The sequence below is a fragment of the Mya arenaria genome, chromosome 9, assembly GCF_026914265.1.
Source record: "Mya arenaria isolate MELC-2E11 chromosome 9, ASM2691426v1".
Classification (NCBI taxonomy): Eukaryota; Metazoa; Mollusca; class Bivalvia; order Myida; family Myidae; genus Mya; species Mya arenaria.
Window position 1 is genome coordinate 73,932,542 of NC_069130.1, and position 24,152 is coordinate 73,956,693.

The following is a 24,152-nucleotide window of genomic DNA, read 5'->3' on the forward strand; positions in this document are numbered from 1 at the left end:
ATGTACTCTATGACCGATGTTTTATGCTGTTTAAGTGTTTCTTAGACTTTGCGTCCTTGTTCCTTTAAACAAGTAAATAGTCTTACTATTGGCTGATGGACTGGTCCTTGTTCATTCTAATTTATAATAGATGCATTGTCTGTATTAAAACGAGGCTGCTGTGTTAAAATACATATTGTATTTTGTACATGATCTGAATGCATAAACTTATTCATCAAATACTAACGGGTGATTAAGAAGTTATTCAACAGTTTCGTTATGAACATAATAAAGGTGTTGAATTGGGATATAAATTGGTGTTATCTATTTTATCTATGTAAGTTAGCTTTAATACGATTGTATAGTGTTGTTTATGTATCCATATTCCATTTGCCGTATTTGTCGTATCGCTGAAAATAAGTAGTATTTTATTGATGATAAATAAGCAGTGCAAGAATGGCTTGTTTTTTTCCTCGTTATTTTATTGAAAACAACAGCTTCACAATTCCTTGTTATTTCGCTGAAAAATTAGTTGTGTTTTCCTTGTTATCTCAGTAAAAGAACAAGCTGGGCCTTTCCTTGTTTTGTTATAGAAAATATCACCGGGGCTTTTTTATAATTTCGTTCAAACTAGTCACTGGAAAAATAAGATTCACTTTTCGTTGTGTTATTTAAATGATAAAAAATAGCTGACTTGCTCCTTGCTTCCTTAGTAGAAACAATGCCTGCGATTTTCTTGTTACTTCATTGGGAATAATAGCTGGGCTTATCCTTGTCATTTCATTGGAAATATTAGATGTGTTTTCCTTTGTCGCTTAATTAGAAATATAAGCTCCGCTTATACTTGTTATTTCATTGAAGTTAGGTAAGCACTTTTTTAGATTCGACTGACATTTTAAAAACGCAAACATGCATCGGTGTTGACCTTATTTCATACCTTATTTCCTTATGTATTCCCGAGTTTCCCGTATACTACTTATCATCTGTAACTCCATTGTATGTTATGCAAATTGCATTCTTCCAAGATCCAAAATTGATTTGGGAAAAAACTTTAATGTCACCTAAGGATCCAATTTATATTTTTTTTGTAAATTGGGAAAACGGTATCTACATTAAAAGATCCGCCAACCTCTATTAGCATGTTTTGTCACAATAATAAGCATGGTTTGAATACATTTCATACATATGCAACCATGAAAACAGTCTGCATTTGGTCAGCAATTTCTGGAAAAAAACATTTTTGAAGTTTCGTATGTAACATGATAAACAAAAAGCCCTCACGTTCATCTTCATACAAAAAGAATTGATGATTAATTTTTCTCACTACCGCCAGGCTGCCATTCAATTCATAAAAGATCTTAAACAATTATCAACAAACAGTGTTCAATATCTTAAAAGTACAAAAGAGGACTATCTAATAATTCAATATGTTACACCGTATAATGCAGATAATATTGTATATTTAAAGTAGTAATACCGCATTTTAAACTATACAGTTTAAGTAATGATTATGACCTAATTTTTACTCATTGTAAAATATGTTTCTTTTTGTAAAATAAACTGAAATAAATGGTACAGTTTAGTTTGTGTGAAATATAGAAATATATACAAACACGATTTCATAGTAATGTATTTACACTCACCTAATGAACAGTTATATAAAACAATTAATATCGGACATTGGGTTATAAATCTAGGTTTTAAGTTTATACTATTCACTATCGCCATAAACGGTGAACCTGTCCCACCAGGACAGCCATCGATTTGCAATCTCCATAGGTTGCAAGACAGTATTGTAGGGTTACCTTTATGTAAAGCTATTCTCAAAATTGAGCGGGCTGTTCCTGATGAGGCAATATTAAAAATGTATTCAGTTGCAATGGCATTAATCTTTGTTCAGGGAACCATTTATTAATTATTTTTAAACAGAAGATTCCTATATAGTTTTGATAAATAATTTTTTAAAGATACAATTGTGTACCGTTGACGTCACTAGTGTATCTATTAGGCACATGAGAGCTAGACCAACTTTGTAAATAGCTTATGCTTTTAGCACGTATTCAAGTAATAAACTATACGCCTTTCAATTGACTACAATTTCATAACACGCAAATGTTATAACCTATTCGTTTACAATTTAATGTAATCCTATGGTGACCAAAGAAATTTCAGACAAATACATAACGAAACACTCAACATACTCGATTTTGAATTTCATATACGCTTGGATTCGGAACCATTGTAACGTTACACTTATCAAAACTTTAGTTGCAATGTGCAATGGCCATAAAGAGGCTTCAATAATGGCAATAAAGAATGACCAATGGAATCTAGTATGGGTTCACTCTGTCAAAGAAATATGTAAGTTGGTCAGAGAAAAAGCCGTTCAAGCTAATTATCAAGTGAAATCCGTTGCATAGAGACTGTCTTTTTATTAGTTATGAAAAAAAATGTCATATTTCCTGCAATTCCTGTCTGTTTCGATAATAAGCTCGGTAAAGGCACCACAGAGCCAGCTTCAATATCCGTCTATTGATATTTAGTCGACAACGGGATACTACTGGACAATACGAAAACCAGAGTTATGGGCCTTGCTGTACACGGGCGTATTTTCACTCTAAAGATGTGTGACGCGGTTCATTATTAATTTATGTTTCTAATGGTGGTAAAGTATTTGCATACTGAGGCTGCAGACGACAACACATCGATTTCTTTGATTAAATGAGAAGATATATAATAAATAGCATTATCGTAATTAAAATTGCTATAACATAATGATTGACATGTAAAGATGATAGGTCTAATAGTTATAGGAATCTTTTAAACTTTTCAAAGACAAAGGTAGGAAATTGTTCCGCATTGTACGCATCAGAAAAAAGTTAAAAGGAAATGTGTTACATTTGATCACTTTACAGTTGAAAAAGGAATATATGTACTTGATTATACCAACAACAATAATACGTTCATACCAAGCGAAGCATACCAAGTAAACGCAATACTCGAGTGTCTAGTTTGCATGGAAACGTATAGCTCTGTCGAAAACATTGTCTTCAAGCCACGATATAAACACAATATAAATTATGTTTGCGGTTAGCCTACTCAGTAAAATGGACTCGACTCGAACAAGTTTAGACTCTTTCAAAAGAAAGATTCCGTCTATTTTCTACAGAGGAGCCTAATACTGGAAAATATATTAAAAAATACCTACCTTTCAAAATTTGGGTGTAGAGCCCAAACAATAATGTTTTTAATTGTGGAGAGAAATTTTAGTGAACAAAATGGCTAACGTGTGCCAATTATTTTACACTCTAACAAACCTCGGATACATGAGCATTTCCTATGAATAAAAAACAATTCATCGTTTACTTTTTACGGCTAACGAAAAGAAGTTGACATCTCAGCAAGCATTATAAATACATCCTTCCATACACGTGCATGTGTTCTAAATAATTTCCGATTTATTGAATACGAAAGATTTTAATATAATTTAGCCGAGGAAGCATCTGACTTTGTATGCTGAGGTTGTATAACAATAGAAAAAGGTGCCAACACATTAGACATTATGGCTTTGGGGTGGTTGCTTCTAATTTAAGAAAGATATTTGCATACTGTAAACAGGATTTATGCCACTATTTTTAGTATCTTTCTTATTTGGGATGATAGCAACATGAAGCCAAATGACTTTGTTGAAAAACAATTTGGAAATTTTGGCACAACACTATTCATATTGTCGAAAGACTTTTCAGTTATTCAACACATACAATGTCATAAAATATTTCATCATAAAAAATCTCAACTCCATCAGTCGAAAGGAATATACGTATGACGTACCAAGGCAAAATATTAAACCTCAACACCAAACGAAAAGTGAATATTTGAAACGTTTTCAATTTTCCCTCTCAGCACCCGCTGTGTTTCTGGAATATGCAATTTACATCTGAAGTATTAGAAGTAGTTTTTTTTATTTATAAAAACAAATGCATTTGCTTCACCTAAAACATATCAATACAACGAAAACATTTACAATTGCAACTTTGTACGTTAGCGTACTTTATAGGAAGGTGAAAAATATCTTTCAATAGCCTAGATAAAAAATAAGTACATCCATATGTGCCCTTCTTGGAGTAAGATGGTAACATCTGATACATCTCATTCATACAAAACGTAAATATTTGGTAAATTATGTATAATTTGCCGCTGGGAATCTTTTACCAGACATACTCATTAGGTAAAATGTCCGCCAAAGAATCCTTAGGGCGGTCGCTGAATCTTCATTCAGGTTTAGACAAGTAAGTTTAATTACCGCAGAGTTACAGGGACTCGTTCACGTGTATAGGAACTGACATCAAAGCAATTACGTGTGTGTGAACTGTAAACAAAACGTTTATAACAATGATAAGACATCATCAAAAGTTTGAATTGGAGTTATATTGATCACAATTATTTAAAAATATGTTAAAAAAATGTTTGTTTTTGCCAAAAACGTTATTAACAAAGCTAACCAACTTTTTATATGGCAAATTTAATGTCTATCGAGCACAAACGTACAAAGGATTAGGTCATACGGCAGCCATTTGATGGATGATGACCTTCAAATAATCTTTTACGTTAAAGCGCTCCACGCTGTGATAGGGTATAATGCAAAGTCGCTGTAAAAATTATAATATTCTATGTACGTTGACACGTTTTTGTTTACTATCTAGTATCTAGTGCGGAATTAAATGTTTGTTTTGATTGTATCATTTGATTTTCTTTATCTAAACAAACTTTTCATACCGTAAAATGTTTACATCGTAACTCAAACCATAGCAAATTGGTTCATATACATTTTCTGATTAAATTCTTATCCATATACAAAATTAGGTATAAAAATGGAGTACAAATTGCACATTTACACTTTAATACATTTTGAAAGCATGTATGAATGCAACAATAGCATATTTCAGGGGGATCTTTTAGAAGTAGAATATCGAATGACATTTGATTACATAAGGGAGCTAACGCCAACGCTCGTCTGTTATTTTTCAGTCAACAAGAGACCTTACTTAACAAATATTAAGCAAGAAGTATGGCCATTGGTATAAATGTGCGTGTAAACCCAGGCAAAATGTGTACGACGTTTTAAGTAACATTCTAGAGCAGTTGTCGAGATATTGCAAACGTCGATTGTTTGCACGGCGACGACTACCATTCATCTTCGAAAAGCAAAACAATCTTATACACAACTAAGAGTATTGTTATAAAATGTATATATTATTTCAATGGTGTATTTTTTATAAATGTTAGCATGCTTTAACTTGTCCAATTGTATGAGATAAATTTATTTTAAACACATTATATTGTACTTTTTTCAAAACTGTTTTTCTGTTGTACTGCTTTTATTCACAATGAATCAGCAATATCTGACAATTCACGAAACCGATTGCAGACACAAATTGTTAATCATATGGTCCCAAAAGGCATGAACTAAAGGCATATTTCCACATCGTATGACGCACGTAACACATTTTATCTGATATTGTTTGATTCATGGCGATCAGACTGGACAACCAAATGGGAAAACCATCCGAGGTGATTTATTCAAATTGATGTCATTTGTGTCTCTTGTCTTTTGCGTTCTGTTTTACGTATTACTTCTTTGGATTAGGAATGTGTTTGTAACCGTGTATAGTTTGCTGTGGCATTTTACTTATAACGCCATGGTCCCCTCGACAAAAATGTTTGATTTTCTATTTCTATTAGAATAATTATCAGATATTTGTTTACAAAATGGTGTATCGGAAAAGCTATTTTGATGCATATGTGGTCTTTTCTTGGTGTTTGTTTTTGTGGATGTGGTGTTAATAATACGTTTGTGTATCTAGTTCATTGTCATATGGTCCCTTGCCTTGTGCCTTAAACAGGTTTTATTTTTGAATGTTTGACAACTAGGAATGTCCTTTAGTTTTCATTGTAGTATTGCTATTCGCAAACATCAAGCTGTTGTTAAGTTAAGAAGTATCATTCTACAATTACTTCCGCAATTTTCTTTACATGCAATTACTAATTAACTCTTAAGTTTAAGCCAATGTTCAGTAAAAAGAATTTTAAGGTCATATCAATTATAATTAGTGCGAGGTCAGTGGGACAAGTGCAAGGAAGTAATCTAGCAAACAGTAGAGTAAATGTTTCACTTACCGTTTGAAGGTGGTTACCCATTCTTTTACAACGTGCATTTTATAAGTTAATGAGTTCGAAATTAATTACCATTGTTTTAAACATATAATTTAGTATATGCTAGTGTATTCCAAAGTGGTTCCATGAATCTTTTCAACGGCGGAAAACAAACATGCAAATACAGTCTACATAATTTCGAGCATCGTGCTAAACTAAAAGAATTACAATTAAACGGAAATGTCACTGAAATAATGTGTTCCCTTTATGTATGGTATTTAATCAGTGTATCGCTAGATGAACAAGGTATTTATATTACCAAACTGTTAAGCAGGATAGTAAAAATATCGCTATATAGTCAATACCCAGTCACACAACACACGGATAAGAAAAGCAAATTATTTTTCTCGTTTTTACAAATGTACATTATTAGTAGACAAAATGTTTGCGGCACCAAATTTGTTTTATCTTACATCTGATGGTTTCAAATACGTCTATAAGCAAATAAATCCTGTGTCTTAATCATATAAAATGCATACTGTGTCAGAGAAATTTGTATTGAAGTCATTGTCCAAAATAAAAAGTTAAAAAAGCATTGGGCTTAATGAAATTCCCGCTAGGTTCTCCTTTTATTTAATAAAAGGGAAAAAAATTAATAAGTAGCTATATCGCGTATTTAAGCGTACGCAATGACTTAGCGAGTATTAAGATAAAAACGATATGTTGGATCTATGTTTGTTCTGCAGAAAGCTTTTGATATTGTATATCATAAGATATGGTATCAAAATGTAAGGGTCTGGAGTCGGTGATGTGGTTTTGCTTATACCTAACCAACATCAATATATATTTTTATAAAAAATGTGAAATTAAATCTAAGTCCACTTATTTGTGGGGTACTTCAGGGTATCATTTTAGGTCCATGCTAATACTTTATGTTAATGGGGGAGCGATTCTATTTTTTCATAAACACCCTGATGTCATAAGAAAAAGTTGTGGTCAATAATATGAAAAGTGCAGCAAGTGATTAATTGATAACAAATGTTCTCTTCATCTTGGAAAGACTGCATTATCTTGAGCTACAAACGTACGCTTGACAATATAGGTGATTTAACACTTTGTAATGGCCATGAAACCAAGTCTCAAGAGTTATTCAGATATCATGGGGCAGTTTTGATTGATCGGGTACAAACAAGGTTGTTTGTAAACTTTGTGGATAGACTCCTTATTTTTAAATAGCATTATAGTATAGTTATGTCTTCTTATATTTTAAAGAATCACCTTTTTCGGATCATTAAGATGATGTGACCATATACTTAAGTAAACGTTGTTTAGGAAACTAAGTGTATGAAACACGGAACACACTGAAAACGACGTAAATAGAACTTATCGAGAAACTCATGGGCGAAAACATTAACATTTCAAACTTTAAAATTCATGTTAAACAATTTTACATTTATTTGGAAAGTGGCATATGTGTTCGTCAAATTAGGTATTAATGGCACCCAATTCTGGCATGCATGAAAGGTTTCTGACCTTGAAAATGTTTCTTAATGCGCCACAATTAACCTTACGTAATAAGACATAAGGAATAAAGCAGAAAAAAAATCAAAAGAGGCGGTTTGAATATCAATAAAATGATTTTTATATTTTCATAACAAATAAATGACGAAAAAACACACACGAAGATACAGAATATTAAAGATATGTGCAGATAAGTATCTATGAAAATAATTGCATTTTTTATTTCCCGACGGAATGACGTGTTAAGGTGCTCCATGTCGATTGGCGTGGTTTTTGAAAACTGCACATAGAAAGGTTTCCAATCAGTATTTGTAATGCAATTTTCACTTACTTACAATATATTGCAGGAAATGTTGTATATGCTAATTTGCTTACAGTCATCATTGAGTACACCTGGACACAAACGTTAGGAACAGCCCTCGAATATTGCCGACAGTATTGTAATGTCGGTTTACTCTAGAATAACTTCCTTAAATAAACAAAGAAAATATTGAAATAAAACTCTTTTTTACGCATCAATACAATGAAGGTCATAGTCGGATAGAAGTCATGGCCCCGGACACCATCATTACCCGCGAATATCTTATTATATATGCAAAGTTTTACAACGCAATATACACACGGAAAAAAGTAACAATATCGTCTGAAACAAAAACAAATACAGTTTATTGAATCTAGTCGAAAATTGTTAAAAGACTAGTTCAAACAGGCCTGGAATAGTGATGTTTTTAACTCCTCCTTGGAACTTGAAAAATGTTATCTTAATGTAAATGAGAACCTTGTCCAGTCTCTAATACATTTTAGACTTTGTAATAATCGTTTACCAATTTAAAAAGGAAGATGACTCGGCATAGACAGAAATGATAGAAAATATCAATTGTGTACTTTAAATGAAATTGGTGATGAATTCCACTATCTTTTACTGTGCCCATATTTTGTTAATGATATGAAAAGATACTTACCTTATATAAACATGCATAATACTAATATATTTACTTTCAAAAATGTTATGTGTGAAAAGATCTTTTGAAGCTGAATAACCTGAGCAAATTTGTAAAAATTATATGTCAAGCTTTCAAAACTCCACCTGGCAACCCTTAACAAAAATTACTTTATTTCACTAATTATAGCATCCACTGTCCTTATAAATAGTTCTATCTGTTGATGTACTCAAACTTTTATATTTGTACCTACTTAGTACTACATTACTAACCATACAGCCTGGTTAATATATATTATTGTTCTTTTACATGTTTATATATAACATTTTGTATTATTCATGTTGATGACCTCAAAACACATATTTGTATTATGTGATGAGAGTAAAATAAAACTTTGAAACTGGAAATAGTTTTATCGTTTGTCAATCATGTGAGCGCAATAACAAAATCACACCTTTCGTTCTTTTCAACAGGCAACAGGCGACAAGGCTGACGTCTAACACATATAATGCATGGTATTGTTGTATTGGCTACGTACCGGGAAAAAACTGTCGTTCTTAATCATAGCAATAATTCATACTGTTTTAGAGAACAAGTCGTATAATTTCATGTAAATTACAGATGTATTTTAAACAGTCCATAATTGTTTTAATAAAACATTTTTGTCAGCATTGCATGTTGTAAATAATGATAGTACACCGTTGTTATGCCTGCCTGTCTGCCTTTTTGCCTTCATGTCGCTTTCCATCTACCTTTCTGTCATGCTCTCTCTGTTTACTTACCTCTCTATTTCTCTCTTTCGCTCAAGTGTTTTGTTACAGTACAGTGTATAAATCGAAACGAAACAACTTGCACGGACTAAAATATGGAAAGCAATGACTCGGAAAAAAAACTGTTGATGATGTCCTTTTTTCGGTAACAACATGGAGATTCCTTTTTATTCAGTTCATAACTCTCAGACAAACAATTCGTCTTCAAAGGAATTCTCTTATTACCTTTTCTCACACAACGCGAAATAATTTGTCGGCATAGTGAATAATTTAATAGGGCTGCTTTGCTTTCAAAGAACTAAATGTTTGTTCCTGTATTACACAATTTTATAATCGATGATCTGATAGCAATACACTCGTGTCTCTCTTCGTGAACACCGTACTCATTGGTTGTTCTCTCTTAAATTTAACGATTTGGGGCCGGAATCAAGGATTTTAGTCGTTTCAATTAACTTATACAATACACTGTTTGTTCACATTTCCTAATATTTGCGTTCATTTTAATACTGGCTAAAGTTCTATTCACACAAATAGTAGCAAAATAGTGAAGCTATGACATTAAGATAATTTTCATTTACGACTACAATCGGGTCATGGATAACAGTTTCTTAGTTCGTAAATAAAGCCGTCAAACATGTAAGCCTCAAAATATGGGTCACTCAGTAAGAATTTGAAAAGAATACATGGAATGTTAATTGATCTAAAGGAATTAGTTAAAAAAATAGTTCATATAGTAAAACTGCTTATCAGTATATTTATATATACTGCGTTAGGTGAACCCATAAACATAATGGAGTATTTATGATATAATCAATAGGCAATTAAATCAAAAATCACATGAGCAGGTGCCTCATAACATCGACTATCAAACAATTGGGCTTATTATGTTAAGTGTTACGATTAATATCTAAAATAACATTTCATAGTTATCAGAAAATTGCATAACTTGTTGAACACTTCAGATGCAATGTTTTTTGCAGATATTCGCCTTGCAAGTAATGGATGCTTGTTTTATCGTGCAGAACATTTAAAAAATGTGTAAAAAAATGTTCCAAACATCAAATCCAGGTTAACATGCCTATCTAGATCTTGTTTTCACCACCTATACGAAAACAGACGACTCAAATGCGCCTAACAAAAAATCGCATCAAAATATAAAAGTATTCGTCTAATTAAATCAAATTAAAGAAACCAAGTCCTGTTGTTCGGCCGATGTTTGAAAACAGCTAGATTAATATCATAATTGAAACACTGCTGAGTCTGTCCCAGGTGAAACTGACAATTTTGTCAATGGACAGTCTTAATCGAGTCGAGATTGCCTTTTTTCTAGGGATCATCGTATAAGAAACCTGTGTTGAAGAAAGAAATAACAAGAGAACCACCAGCGGATGCTAGTGATCTGCGCACCAATTATTGATAACGATATTTTGATACTTATTGTATCTTTGTCTGTTGTGTTTTTCTCATTAGTGCATGTTGGGCTTCGATCCTTGACTTCAACTTTTTAGGTATATTTTTGGTCGTCAGGCTCTATATTGACCCTTATTTCAAAACATCTTAAGTCACTAAAGCTCAGAACATATTGAAAATTGTGTACGATTCTCTTTTTGAAGAGTTTAGAGGCTTATAATAATAACACGCAAAGGTTCTTGACACATTTGCTAGATATATTTCAACATTTTTTCACTCACGTGTACGTATACAAAGAAATATTTAATAGTCGTGAAATATTCACAGAAATTATGTTTGAACTTCTTGAAATGCGGACAGTTTGACGAGTAAAATTATCAGAAGTCAACTTTTTTCTCAATAAAGTAAGGATCCATTGTGTATTGTAACACATTGCGATTGAAGACTTTGCTAAAGCAAACAAAAAAACTAGCAAGCAAAACGGAAGGTTCCCTTAAATCTATGGCATCAAATACCATTAAATGATACAAGATAAAATACTTACAAAATGATGAATGTATTCCTTTCCTAAGTGTTTCTCGAGTTCCAAAAATCCAGATGCAATGTATGTCATGCACGTAATTTCTTCCCTGAACAATGTCAATATATGTGCCCTGTATAAACTACCTATATTTTTGTCACATATTTGTTTCACATCCACTGAACAAAGTGCTAAATATCCCCTACTTGGAAATATTATAAAAACGATTTATTATCTCAGCATGAAATTACATAAGTAGCTCATTTGTCAGTATTAAATTGTCAAACTATTGAAACACCAGCGGAATTACCAACCTCATAAACAAAACAGTCACATAAAAATCATCCTCTGCAATTGTTCAACCACCAGATGAATATAAACAGATTTTTTGGCGGTGCGAAATATACAGGCTTCTTTCAATGATACAGTAGTACGAGCGATATTGGGTTTTGAGCGATCTTTTATCATCAAGCAGAAAGAATCAGGACCATTGAGAGAAATTGTCTCACCAGGATATTACTCCCTCGGGACTAATGAAGCACCATACTCGCCTGTGAAAATTGAATGGATGTTCTCGGTTGGCCGCAAATGGGACAAGAGAATGGCATCTTTGCAAACAATATATGTCTTAACTGATGGAGTACTTTGTTACGATTGTAGGATATATGTATAATGTTTTAATCCTCGTATCCTGTTTAAAGAACTGGTTGTGAAAAAAATGAAAGGACTAAATCTACTTAGGTTATGACGTTTTATGTTACAAAGAGAGCTAAATATATAATATATAAGTATTAATTAAATCGTATATGACCTGAACTGATACACATTAAGGCCATGTGCCTGTCAAACATCACATCCCTGTCCCAAATGGGATTTACCGACACGCCATGTACACTACTAATCTTGAAATCCGCTGCGTCTATGTACTTAAACACTATTAAATACAGGGACCACTTATATTGATATGATTTTGAGCTAATTGAGCTATATAATTGGCCCAATTAACCTGTAATTTCCGCCTTGGATCGGTCCGGATACCAACACACACCCCGACACAAGCAATGTCTTTATTATCAACGGCAACATCAGCTTTAAATAAAAACCGCACACAAAAACAAAATCTTAGAAAGATACAGAAAACTAACTGTAAACGCATATACAAGAGCAAAACATGCAGTGTAAAATGAAATCACTATACAATTAATTGTATTCTAATTTCATTTTCGAGGTAACTTAATAGAAGAAGAATTACTACCATCGTAAATTACCTAGCTTATAACTTACTTTACCACTTCTATATCAATTAAGATCAAATTAATATGCGTTAAAAAAACAGCACAGACAAACAAGGAAAATTAATGTACAATTAAAAATGTTGAGGCTGCATAATTTCGTAAGAGTCATGATTGTAATGATGATGTTGCTTTAATTGATTTTAAGGGATTTTATCACATTACTGCACCTAAGATTGCACTTAAATTAAAATTTCCAGTATTTTGATTAGCTTGATAAATGAATGGAATCACTGAGAGCAAGGATAAAAACTGTTATAATTAGATTAATCTAAAGAGAAAATAAGAATAATAAAATTTGAAAATTAAACAAGGAAAAAAACAAACAAACAGTTTATTTGCTAAAAGACCACCGCCCTATACCAACATAACACAATACATACATTTGAAGACTACTAGTACACACCAGTGAGCATAAATCAAATAAATAGTTTCATGTTTCAATAGAAGTTGGAAGGTACAATAATATTGCATGTATAGAACGAAAAAGTAAACTTTGCAATACTAATATGGTTGAATCTGAATTCCCTTTTATGGTTGCGTGTCCTTTCCATTATGATTTACGTCAATTTAATATTCCAGTTCATGGAATACCTTGAATAAAATGAGGATTTTAATGTCTTCAAAAACACAAACACTATAAGATATGTATCTAAATATATGAACATTATTTTTCTTCGACTTTCTGTCAGCATTGATGCAGTTTCTGTTTTGTAAAATATGAACGTGTTAAATGTTTTATTTTGTTTTTGTCATCTTTTCAATTTGTGTACATCTTATTTTAAATGTATTGTCCATGGCCAAATGCTGATTTATTGCCGATATAGCCAATAAATTGAACTATCAAAATTAATATTAGGAATTGTCAATGCAGAGAAAACTGTTGGTAATTCCGCTGATGTTTCAATAGTTTGACAATTTAATACTGACAAATGAGCTACTTATGTAATTTCATGCTGAGATAATAAATCGTTCTTATAATATTTCCAAGTAGGGGATATTTAACACTCTGTTCAGTTGATGTGAAATTAAATACCACAAAAATTTACTAACAATCAGAAATTGTAACAAGAATATAATGTTTACTCTTTAGTAGAAAAGTATCATTAATAGTTTTTTAACAATATTTTCAATTTCACAAGATATCAAAATATTAAACTCAAATATATTTGGGTCCTCATAAAATTTTCTTATATATTATTGTTTAATATTATCATACAAATGAAAAGAAAAATGATATTCTATCTCTAATACATCGTTACAATAAGAACAAAACCTTAATTGTCTAGGCACTCCATTGTGATACTTACTTTTGTCTCAATGAAAACCAAATAGATAAACGTGGAAAAAATGGAAAGCTGCGTTATAAGAGGTTGCCACTCATTTTTTGGGTTTTTTTTAATGTTTCATTGGTTTGAAACAAGGGGAGGTGATGTCCCCGGTATTATTTCGATACTTTGTTGTAGATTTTTAAATTCATTTTGTAAATATTGTGCAATATGGTGAAAAAGTCAATCTAGCTTAATTTTAAATAATTGTGTTTCGTAAACGCTGTTCCAATCGCAATGAGGAGTGGTTTTAAATTGATGTTCCACTTTAACTATGGACATTTGGTATTGTTCAAAACGATACGGGTAGTTTTGTTTTAAATCATTCTACAATCTCTGGGAATAGCTTAAAAGCTTTAATTGTGTTAATGTGTAATATAACCCTTTATTTAAAACCTTGAACAATCAAGCAACTGTTTTATTTCTTAGATACTAAACTATGCGTGTAGGGTGTGGGGATAGGTAAAATGCAAATCAATAGAGTGGATTAGTAAACCATTGTTGGATGTTCAGCAGTCTATCTCTACAGCTGCTATTTTTGATATCATAGAAATGTTACAATTATTGAATATCAACGAAAAATATCATCGCTAGTATTCGGTTCAAGGCTTCACTAGTAAATACAAAAAAATACTTGCTATTTGAGTCGATATTTAAGGCACAAGTTGAACAAATTTGGTAGAAGTCCTCTAGCTGATACTACAAAATAACAAAAAGCTTTATGCGTCCTAGGGTTTCAAAATATATTCTCTTTGTACGTATATTACAATCAATAACGTAGAAACAAAAGACAGATCACACCAAGATATCGAATCTTACATAAACAATTAAAGTTAGTATGGCTAAAATATTTCTTAGAACGAAGTTCGTAAATATGTGCCATTATTTAAATTGTTCGCGTGAAAACTTTATGCGAGTATATCTAAACAATGTTTCAATAGCCTTCCAGACGAATAAAGCAATAACGACAGAACAACATGGTATTTGGATACCAAAACAGAACATACTGATTTTACTCATTCGGGGAATGCACTGCTTGGTGCCTTTCGGTAAGGCTTAATGCACTTTGGATGCAATCATATTGTTCGCGAAACTCGATCGTATATCGCTTCACACGAGCTTTGAACAACATGAAAAACACTGGTTCAGGTTTTATATCGAACTTGAGTATTTGGATAATTAATATCCTTTTGCTATATCCTTTTAAAACACATCCAACTGATATTGAATCAAGATATCTGAGACCCTGTTACAGCCACGACCATGACGACAGAATTCGGCATATTGCGTACTTTAAATAACGTGGTGAGGAGTCACGAGACATAAAAGGGTTTCCATATGTGTCACCACGGGTCACAACCGATGTAAACAAACAAGTAAGTGACGTAAATAACTAATTGATGCATGATTAAAATACAAACAAATCTAAAATAGTTCACACGTGTATAAGCAGAAAATGTCATAGTCTTTTATAGGCTCAGAAATGTATTCATATCTTTCTGTTAAAAGATAGTATTTCAGATACTAACGCCAATTACTTTTGTGTTTAGATCGGTTGTGACTCGTGGTCACCCATGTGGGAACCCCTTCGAGTCACATGATTCCTCACCACCCTGAATAAGCGATGGACCAGTGGTGCCTGCTATTAAATCTGTATCAAGTATACAAGCATATGAAAGGGAGGAATATATTTGATAATCATATCCAAAATGCAACTTACTTTGATATGAGACACTTGTTATCCACTGTACATTGTTTGTATATCCCTTAATCAAACGTAGTAGATACCTTTTTAATTCACAATGAGTGAGTGAGTGAGTGAGTGAGTGAGTGAGTGAGTGAGTGAGTGAGTGAGTGAGTGAGTGAGTGAGTGAGTGAGTGAGTGAGTGAGTGAGTGAGTGTGAGTGAGTGAGTGAGTGAGTGAGTGAGTGAGTGAGTGAGTGAGTGAGTGAGTGAGTGAGTGAGTGAGTGAGTGAGTGAGTGAGTGAGTGAGTGAGTGAGTGAGTGAGTGAGTGAGTGAGTGAGTGAGTGAGTGAGTGAGTGAGTGAGTGAGTGAGTGAGTGAGTGAGTGAGTGAGTGAGTGAGTGAGTGAGTGAGGGATTGATTGATTGATTGGTTCGTTCGTTCGTTCGTTCGTTCGTTCGTTCGTTCGTTCGTTCGTTCGTTCGTTCGTTCGTTCGTTCATTCATTCATTCATTCATTCATAGATTGATTCATTGATTCATTCATTCATTCATTGATTCATTCATTCATTCATTCATTCATTCATTCATTCATTCATTCATTCATTCATTCATTCATTCATTCATGATTCATTGATTCATTTATTCATTCATTCATTGATTATTTGATTATTTGATTGATTCATTCCTTCATTGATTGATTGTTGATTGATTGATTGATTGATTGATTGATTGATTGATTGATTGATTGATTGATTGATTGATTGATTGATTGATTGATTGATTGATTGATTGATTTAAGTCAAGTTAAGTTGGGGAAAAGTATCAGCCTTTATCTTTACTTTTATGAAAAAGAAATGTAGCTGAAAATTACTCTAGTTAAGTATATTGTGTGTTTAGTAACGCTACAACATTCATACTTAGTCTAATGTCAATATATTCTACCTGTTCGTGTTTGGCATTTTACAATGGTTAAACTTTTTACAAGCCGACATCACTGAATGTAGAATCAATGAAATTGTGTCATTGTCATATCAAGTTTACGAATATATTTTATAAGTAGCAACGAATAGGCCGTGGTATGTAAACATATATAATTGTTTATTCCAGAGATGGTTATATAAATCTTTTTAAATATCTCATTTCACTCTCATTCGGGAATTATTAGCATTAGTTATTCCGAAAGATTATCTTTCGAAAATCTGACCGAATCTGATTAAATATCCGACATAATCGCACAGCGAGATCCCAAAATAACAAACTCTGATCACCCTACCGACGTTCTAGTAGCGTATAATATTGTGTTAACAATTAAGCTGCTACGTAATATAGCCGAATTAGCCTGAGTTAGTCTTGTAAGGCTAAATAATGAGAAGGGTCGACTAATCAGGTCATAGTATGCTATCTGTGTTGGTCGTTTTAAAAAATGTATTTAATTGACAATGAGCTGTCATAATAACGTTACGAGACATATGTTCGGACGCAAAACAATAGCTTAGTGCTACCCCGTAAAGTTCTCCCTTTATTTAATTCCATGTTGCATTTGAAATTCAAATTTTGAATACATAGCTATATCGCTTAATAAAGCGTACGTAATGACTTAACGAGTATTAAAATAAGGCGATATTTCATGACCATGTTGGATCTGCAAAAGGCTTTCGACACTGTATATCATTAGATATTGTATCGAAATTTATGGTTCGGGAGTCGGTGGAGTGGTTTTGCCCATACCAACATACCTACACAACATGAAACAATCTATTCATATACATAATCTCTTCATAAAGTCTTCATTCGGAGCAAAATATTTCCTTCCGACGTTGCATTTATGACGCAATTTATCACGTGGTATACACACACTGCATAAGGCGAAATCAGATTTCAGTCCACATTTTTGTGTGGGTTATTTCAGGCAAGATATTTGGGTCCAGCAAGTGGTTAATTGAAAGCAATTTTTCTCTTCATCGAGGACAGACTACATTATCTTGAGCTACAAACGTATGCTTGACAATAAAGGTGATTTAATACTGTGTAATGGCCATGAAACCAAGTCATAAGAGTTAGTCAGATATCATGGGGCAGTTTTGATTGATTGGGTATAAACAAGGGCTATTCGTTTGTGGATATGCTCCGTATTTTAGTTATCATTATAGTTAAGTAATGTCTTCTTTCATTTTAAAAAAAAATCACCTTTTTCGGATCATATAAGATGATATGGCCATATATTTTGTACACGCTGCTAAGGAAACAAAGTGTATGAAACACGGAGCACTTTGAAAATGTTTTGGGTCGTAAAATAATTTGTACAAAATATGCATGATACAATCTTCATATGAAGCATAACTCAACATAAAATTTATATCGAATAACCCGATGACCTCTTATACATCGTACATTATTTGAACCTGATCATAAACATTAAAAGACATTTATGGGATTGAGGAACTCATGGGCGAAAATAGTAACATTAGAAACCTAAACATGTTAACAGGAAAGTGGTAATATAAATTTCTTAGTTTGAATGCAATGAATAAGAAGAAAATTAATTTCCCTTTATTAAAAGTAATGTCAGATAGGTGGCGTTGATAGTTTCAAGTTGCACGAGAAGTTTTTGGCGCTGAAAGTCATTCAGCTTTAGACATTTGACTGAGTAACAGCGTTTTGTTTAAGTTGAAATTTCATAATAATACTGAAAGTATTACGAGGATTATCAAGGATGGATCTGATATGTGTGTAAAAATGTTAACCATTTTCGTACTTACATTGTTAGCTAACGATATTATCGAGTAAGTTGATAAAATATGTTATATTTAATTGTATAAGAATTGTTGTATGTCATGATGTACATCAGTCAATGTCCAAGTGCTCTACTGCATTTTAATATTTGAAATAATTGATTTTTTTTAAATGATATTGTCTTGTTTGCTATTCTTAAGTAGTCGTTGAGGACATGGAGTGGATTATTGGAATATGTTTTCTTCAAATCAGGTATTAATTGCACACCATTCTGACAAGCATGAAAGGTTCCTGACTTTGACACTGTTTCTAAATGAAGTAATGGCCCCGAGTACTATCATGTCAATTACCCGCAAGTGCCTTATTATATATGCTAAGTTTACACCGCAAAATACACACGGCAAAAACGGTTTCTTTCCTGTTTAAAAGCACAGTTAAGTAACAATAACGTCTGAAATAAAACCACATACGGTTTGGAAAGTTTTGTTATCGATTGTCAATCATTTGAGCTCAATCACAAAATCAACTCTTTCAAAAATTTTTCAACAAGCAACAGGCGACCAGACTGACGTCTAACACATACAATGCATGGTATTGTTGTATTGGCCAGGTTCCGGGGGAAAATGTCGTTCTTAATCATAACAATAATTCATACTGTTTTAGAGAACAAGTCTTATAATTGCATGAAAATTACTGATGTATTTTTAAACATTCCATAATTGTTTAATAAAACATTTTTGTCAGCATTGCATGTTGTAAATAATTATATAAGACCGTTGCTTTGCCTGCCTGTCTGCCTATTTGTCTTCCTGTCGCCTCCCATCTACCTCTCTCTCTTGCTCTTTCTCTGTCTACTTATCTCTCTATTTCTCTATTTCTCTCAAGTGATTTTTAAAGTCTTTAGTATTTATATTGGTCCATAGACTAAGGTGTATAAATCGAAATGAAACAACTAATTAACACTGCCTTAAATATGGAAAGCAGTGATTGGGAAAATGCACCTTATGATGTCCTTTTTTCGGTAACAAAATGGAGATTCCCTTTTATTCAGTTCATTCAACTCTCAGACAAATATTTCGTCTTCAAAGGAATTCTTTAATTACCTTTTCTCACAATACGCGACACAATATTGAATAATTTAATAGGTCTGTTTCAAAGAACTAAATTTTTTATCATGTATTACACAATTTAATAATCGATGATCTGATTGCACTATACTCGACTCGTTCTTCGAGAACGCCGTACAAATCGGTTGCTTTCACTAACTTATATCTATATAAACGTCAGATGTAGCAATACACTGTTGTTCAAATTACCTCAAATTTGTGTTCATTTTAATGCTGGCTAAAGTTCAATTCACAATAAGTTGCAAAATAGTGAAGCTATGATAGTAAGATAATTTCATTTACGACAACAATCGACTAAAATATTTATTGAAACGACCACTTGCAGACTATTTCAATAACAAATATTTACACCTAAACTTCCATTCCATAAATGAACTGCCTTTCGGCAATTGCGGTCATCATCCGGTGAACGCAATATATTCGGATATGTTCGGACCGCAATTCATCGCATTACAATATACATGAAATTGTTGACCTTTTTATTGTTGGTATCGTGTCAGCAGGTCCGTAAAATATAAATCAACATTTAAGAAAGTATTAATTTATGGTATCGTAAATGTATTGTTGCCAAAAGTGTTTCAATTCTACGTTTTAAAGTGATTGCAAGTGGTTGATTCTCTCCCGCGTTATTGTGACGTAATTTCTTAAAATGGTTCCGGTTACAGTCAGGTCGTTCTACTTACAGAATGGGTAAGAAAGGATTACTAAGATTTTTAAGATGAAATAGTTGTATATCATGATTTTCTTGTTCATTATTTGTCATGTTTATGATTTGTATATGTTTTTATGAATAAAAGGATCACCTCTTAGTGATTCCAAAAAGAAAAAAAAAGAAAGGATTACTAAATATTTTCTTAAATGAAATGAAGTATTTTTTTACAATTCTTGAATTAAATAATGAAATATTGGTGTAAATATAAGAAATGAATTGTGGATTGATGTCATTATCGGGGATATGAACGCAATTGGGCTGGTCAAAGTGTGACGAGCCCGCAATTGATTCCTTAATTCGATCGAAACGTTTCTGTTATACTTTTATTTATTTGTCATAAAGCAATACTTACGTTGAGGAAACATCTCAAACATTGCGTCAAACATGTAAGATTCAAAATATCGGTTACTCAATAAGAATTTGAAAAGAATGCATGGAATGTTAATTTATCTAAAGACTTAGTTTTAAAAAAGTTCATATAGTAAAACTGCTTACTGTTATATCTATATATACTGCGTTAGGTGAACCCATAAACATAATGGAGTATTTATGATATAATCGATAGGCAATTAAATCATAAAACACATGAGCAGGTGCCTCATAACTTCGGCTATCAAACAATTGGGCTTATTATGTTAAGTGTTACGATTCATATCTAAAATAACATTTCATAGTTATCAGAAAATTGCATAACGTGTTGAACACTTCAGATGTAATGCTTTTTCCAGATATTTGCCTTGCAAGTAATGGTAGCTTATTTTTATCGTGCAGAACATTTAAAAAATGTGTAAGAAAATGTTCCAAACATCAAGTACACGTTAACACGCCAACCTAGATCTTGTTTTCGCCACAGAGGCGAAAACAGACGACTCAAATAATAAATGCGCCTGACAAAAAATCGCATCGAAATATAAAAGTATTCGTCTAATTTAATCAAATTAAAGAAACACAGTTTAGATAGATGCAGAGAAGGAGCGTATTAATTTTTAAGCATTATATAACTTATTTTACTTTAATAATGATCAAAACAAAAAGGTGAAGCGAATGTTTCTTGTTTTGGTTTTAGTATTACTGGCAAACGAGTTAAACGTTACAGTGTATTAAAAATAAATATGTTTGTGTTGTGCATTTATCTAGACAGTGTACCTTTAATTCACATATAATTTTTGTCACTTAAGTATAAAAGACCACTTATACTGTGTATATAAATCATTGATTAATGTTCGAAGAATGGCTTAAATGAAAAGCGTGAGCGAAACACACGATGTTTGTGAAAAATATTCACTGAACTTTAATCTCTTGTTGTTCGGCCGATATTTGAAAACAGCTAGATTAATATCATAATTGAAACACTGCTGAGTCTGTCCCAGTTGAATCTGACAATTTTGTCAATGGATAGTCTAAATCGAATCGAGAATGCCTTTTTCGAGGGATATCGTTTGGAACGCCCGTTTCCGGTTCATTCTGGGGCATAGTTTAGTGTGTCGTATTACACTTGCTAAAGAGCATCGTATAACAAGCATATGTTTAAGAAAGGAATAACAAGAGAACCACCTGCGGATGCTAGTGATCTGCGCACCAATTATTGATAACGATATTTTGATATTTATTGTATCTTTGTCTGTTGTGTTTTTCTCATTAGTGCATGTTGGGCTTCGATCCTTAAACTCAACTTTTTATGTATATTTTTGGTCGTCAGGCTCCCCCTTGGCACCCATTTCGAAACATCTTAAGTCACTAAAGCTCAGAACATCTTGAAAATTGTGTACTATTCTCTTTTTGAAGAGTTTAGAGGCTTAAAATATGAACACGCAAAGGTTCTTGATACATTTGCTAGATAGTGTTGAACATTTTTTCACTCACTTGAACGTATACAAAGAGATATTTAATAATCGTGGAATATTCACAGAAATTCAGTTTGAACTTCTTCACATGCGAACAGATTCACGAGTAAAATTATCAGAAGTCAACTTTTTTCTCAATAAAGTAAGGATCCATTGTGTATTGTAACACATTGCGATTGAAGACTTTGCTAAAGCAAACAAAAAAAAACAACAGCAAGCAAAACGAAAGGTTCACTTAAATCTATGACATCAAATACCATTAAATGATACAAGATAAAATACTTACAGAATGATGAATGTATTCCTTTCCTAAGTGTTTCTCGAGTTCCAAAAATCCAGATGCAATGTATGTCATGCACGTAATTTCTTCCCTGAACAATGTCAATAAATGTACCCTGTATAAACTACCTATATTTTTGTCACATATTTTTTTCACATCAACTGAACAAAGTGCTAGATATCCCCTACTTGGAAATATTATAAAAACGATTTATTATCTCAGCATGAAATTACATAAGTAGCTCATTTGTCAGTATTAAATTGTCAAACTATTGAAACACCAGCGGAATTACCACCTCATAAACAATGCGGTCACATAAAAATCATCCTCTGCAATTGTTCAACCACCAGATGGATATAAACAGATTTTTTGCCGGTGTGAAATATACAGGCTTCTTTCAATGATACTGTAGTACGAGCGATATTGGGTTTTGAGCGATCTTTTATCATCAAGCAGAAAGAATCAGGACCATTAAGAGAAATTGTCTCACCAGGATATTACTCCCTCGGGTCTAATAAAGCACCATGCTCGCCTGTGAAAATTGAATAGATGTTCTCGGTTGGCCGCAAATGGGACAAGAGAATGGCATCTTTGCAAACAATATATGTCTTAACTGATGGAGTACTTTGTTGCGATTATAGGATATATGTATAATGTTTTAATCCTCGTGATTGTTAAACAACAGGTTGCGGAAAGTTTAAAGGACTAAATCTACTTTGGTTTTGGCGTTATATGTAACAAAGAGAGCTAAATATATTTTTAAGTATTAGTTAAGTCGTATATGACCTGATCTGATACACGTTGAGGTCATGTGCCTGTCAAACATCACAACCCTGTCCCAAACTTTACGGGATTTAGCGACACGCCATGTACACTACTAATCTTGAAATCCGCTGCGTCTATGTACTTAAACACAATTATTTACAGGGACCACTTATATTGATATGATTTTGAGCCTTGTGTGAAATATAATTGGTCCAATTAACCTGTGATTCCCGCCTTGGATCGGTCATTGGTCCGGATACCAACACACACCCCGACATAAGCAATGTCTTATATATCAACGGCAACATCAGCTTTAAATAAAAACCGCACACAAAAACAAAACCTTAGAAAGATACAGAAAACTAACTGTGAACGCATTTAGAAGTGCAAAACATGCAGTTTAAATTGAAATCACTATACAATTGATTGTATTCTAATTTCATTTCGAGGTAATTTAATAGTAGAACAATTACTACCATCGTGAATTGCCTAGCGTATTATTCACTTTACCACTTCTTTATCAATTAAGATCAAATATGCATTATAGAACCAGCACAGACAAACAAGTGAAATAAGGTACAGTTAAAATGTTGAGGCTGCATAATATCGTAATAGTCATGATTGTAATGATGATGATGTTGCTTATGTTGTTTTTAAGAGGGTTTATCACTTTAATGCACCTAAGATTGCACTTAAAAATAAACTTCAAGTGTTTTGATTAGACTGTAAATAATAACCGGCCAATGGACTGAATTGAATCACATAAGACAAGGATTAGAACTGTTATAATTAGAACAATCTAAAAAGAAAGTATATTTTCAAACCTTGTTAGCATCTACTGATTGGGTCGCGGTAGCTTTAAACATATTTGAATGATAAGAAAGCAATTAAACAAACAAACAGTGCATTTGCTAAACAACCATGAGCCCACAAACATAACACAATAGAAGTTGGAAGGTACAATAATGGTGCACGTATAGAACGAAAATTTAACTGTGCAATTCTAATATTGTTAATTCTGATTTCCATTTGATGGTTGCTTGTCCTTTTTAATATGGATTATGTTTACATCACAATATTTCCTGTTCATGG

At 32.6% G+C, this 24,152-nt stretch overlaps 1 protein-coding gene across 1 annotated transcript in view; it reads right to left on the reverse strand.

The window, feature by feature from the left end:
• The window catches only part of LOC128203339 (neprilysin-1-like), a 54,480-nt gene extending 42,825 nt beyond the window's left edge, over positions 1-11,655 (reverse strand). The window contains exon 1 of the mRNA XM_052904720.1: positions 11,319-11,655. The gene's annotated coding sequence lies outside the window, so the exon portion shown is untranslated. The remainder of the gene's footprint in view (positions 1-11,318) is intronic.
• Positions 11,656-24,152: the final 12,497 nt, after the last annotated feature.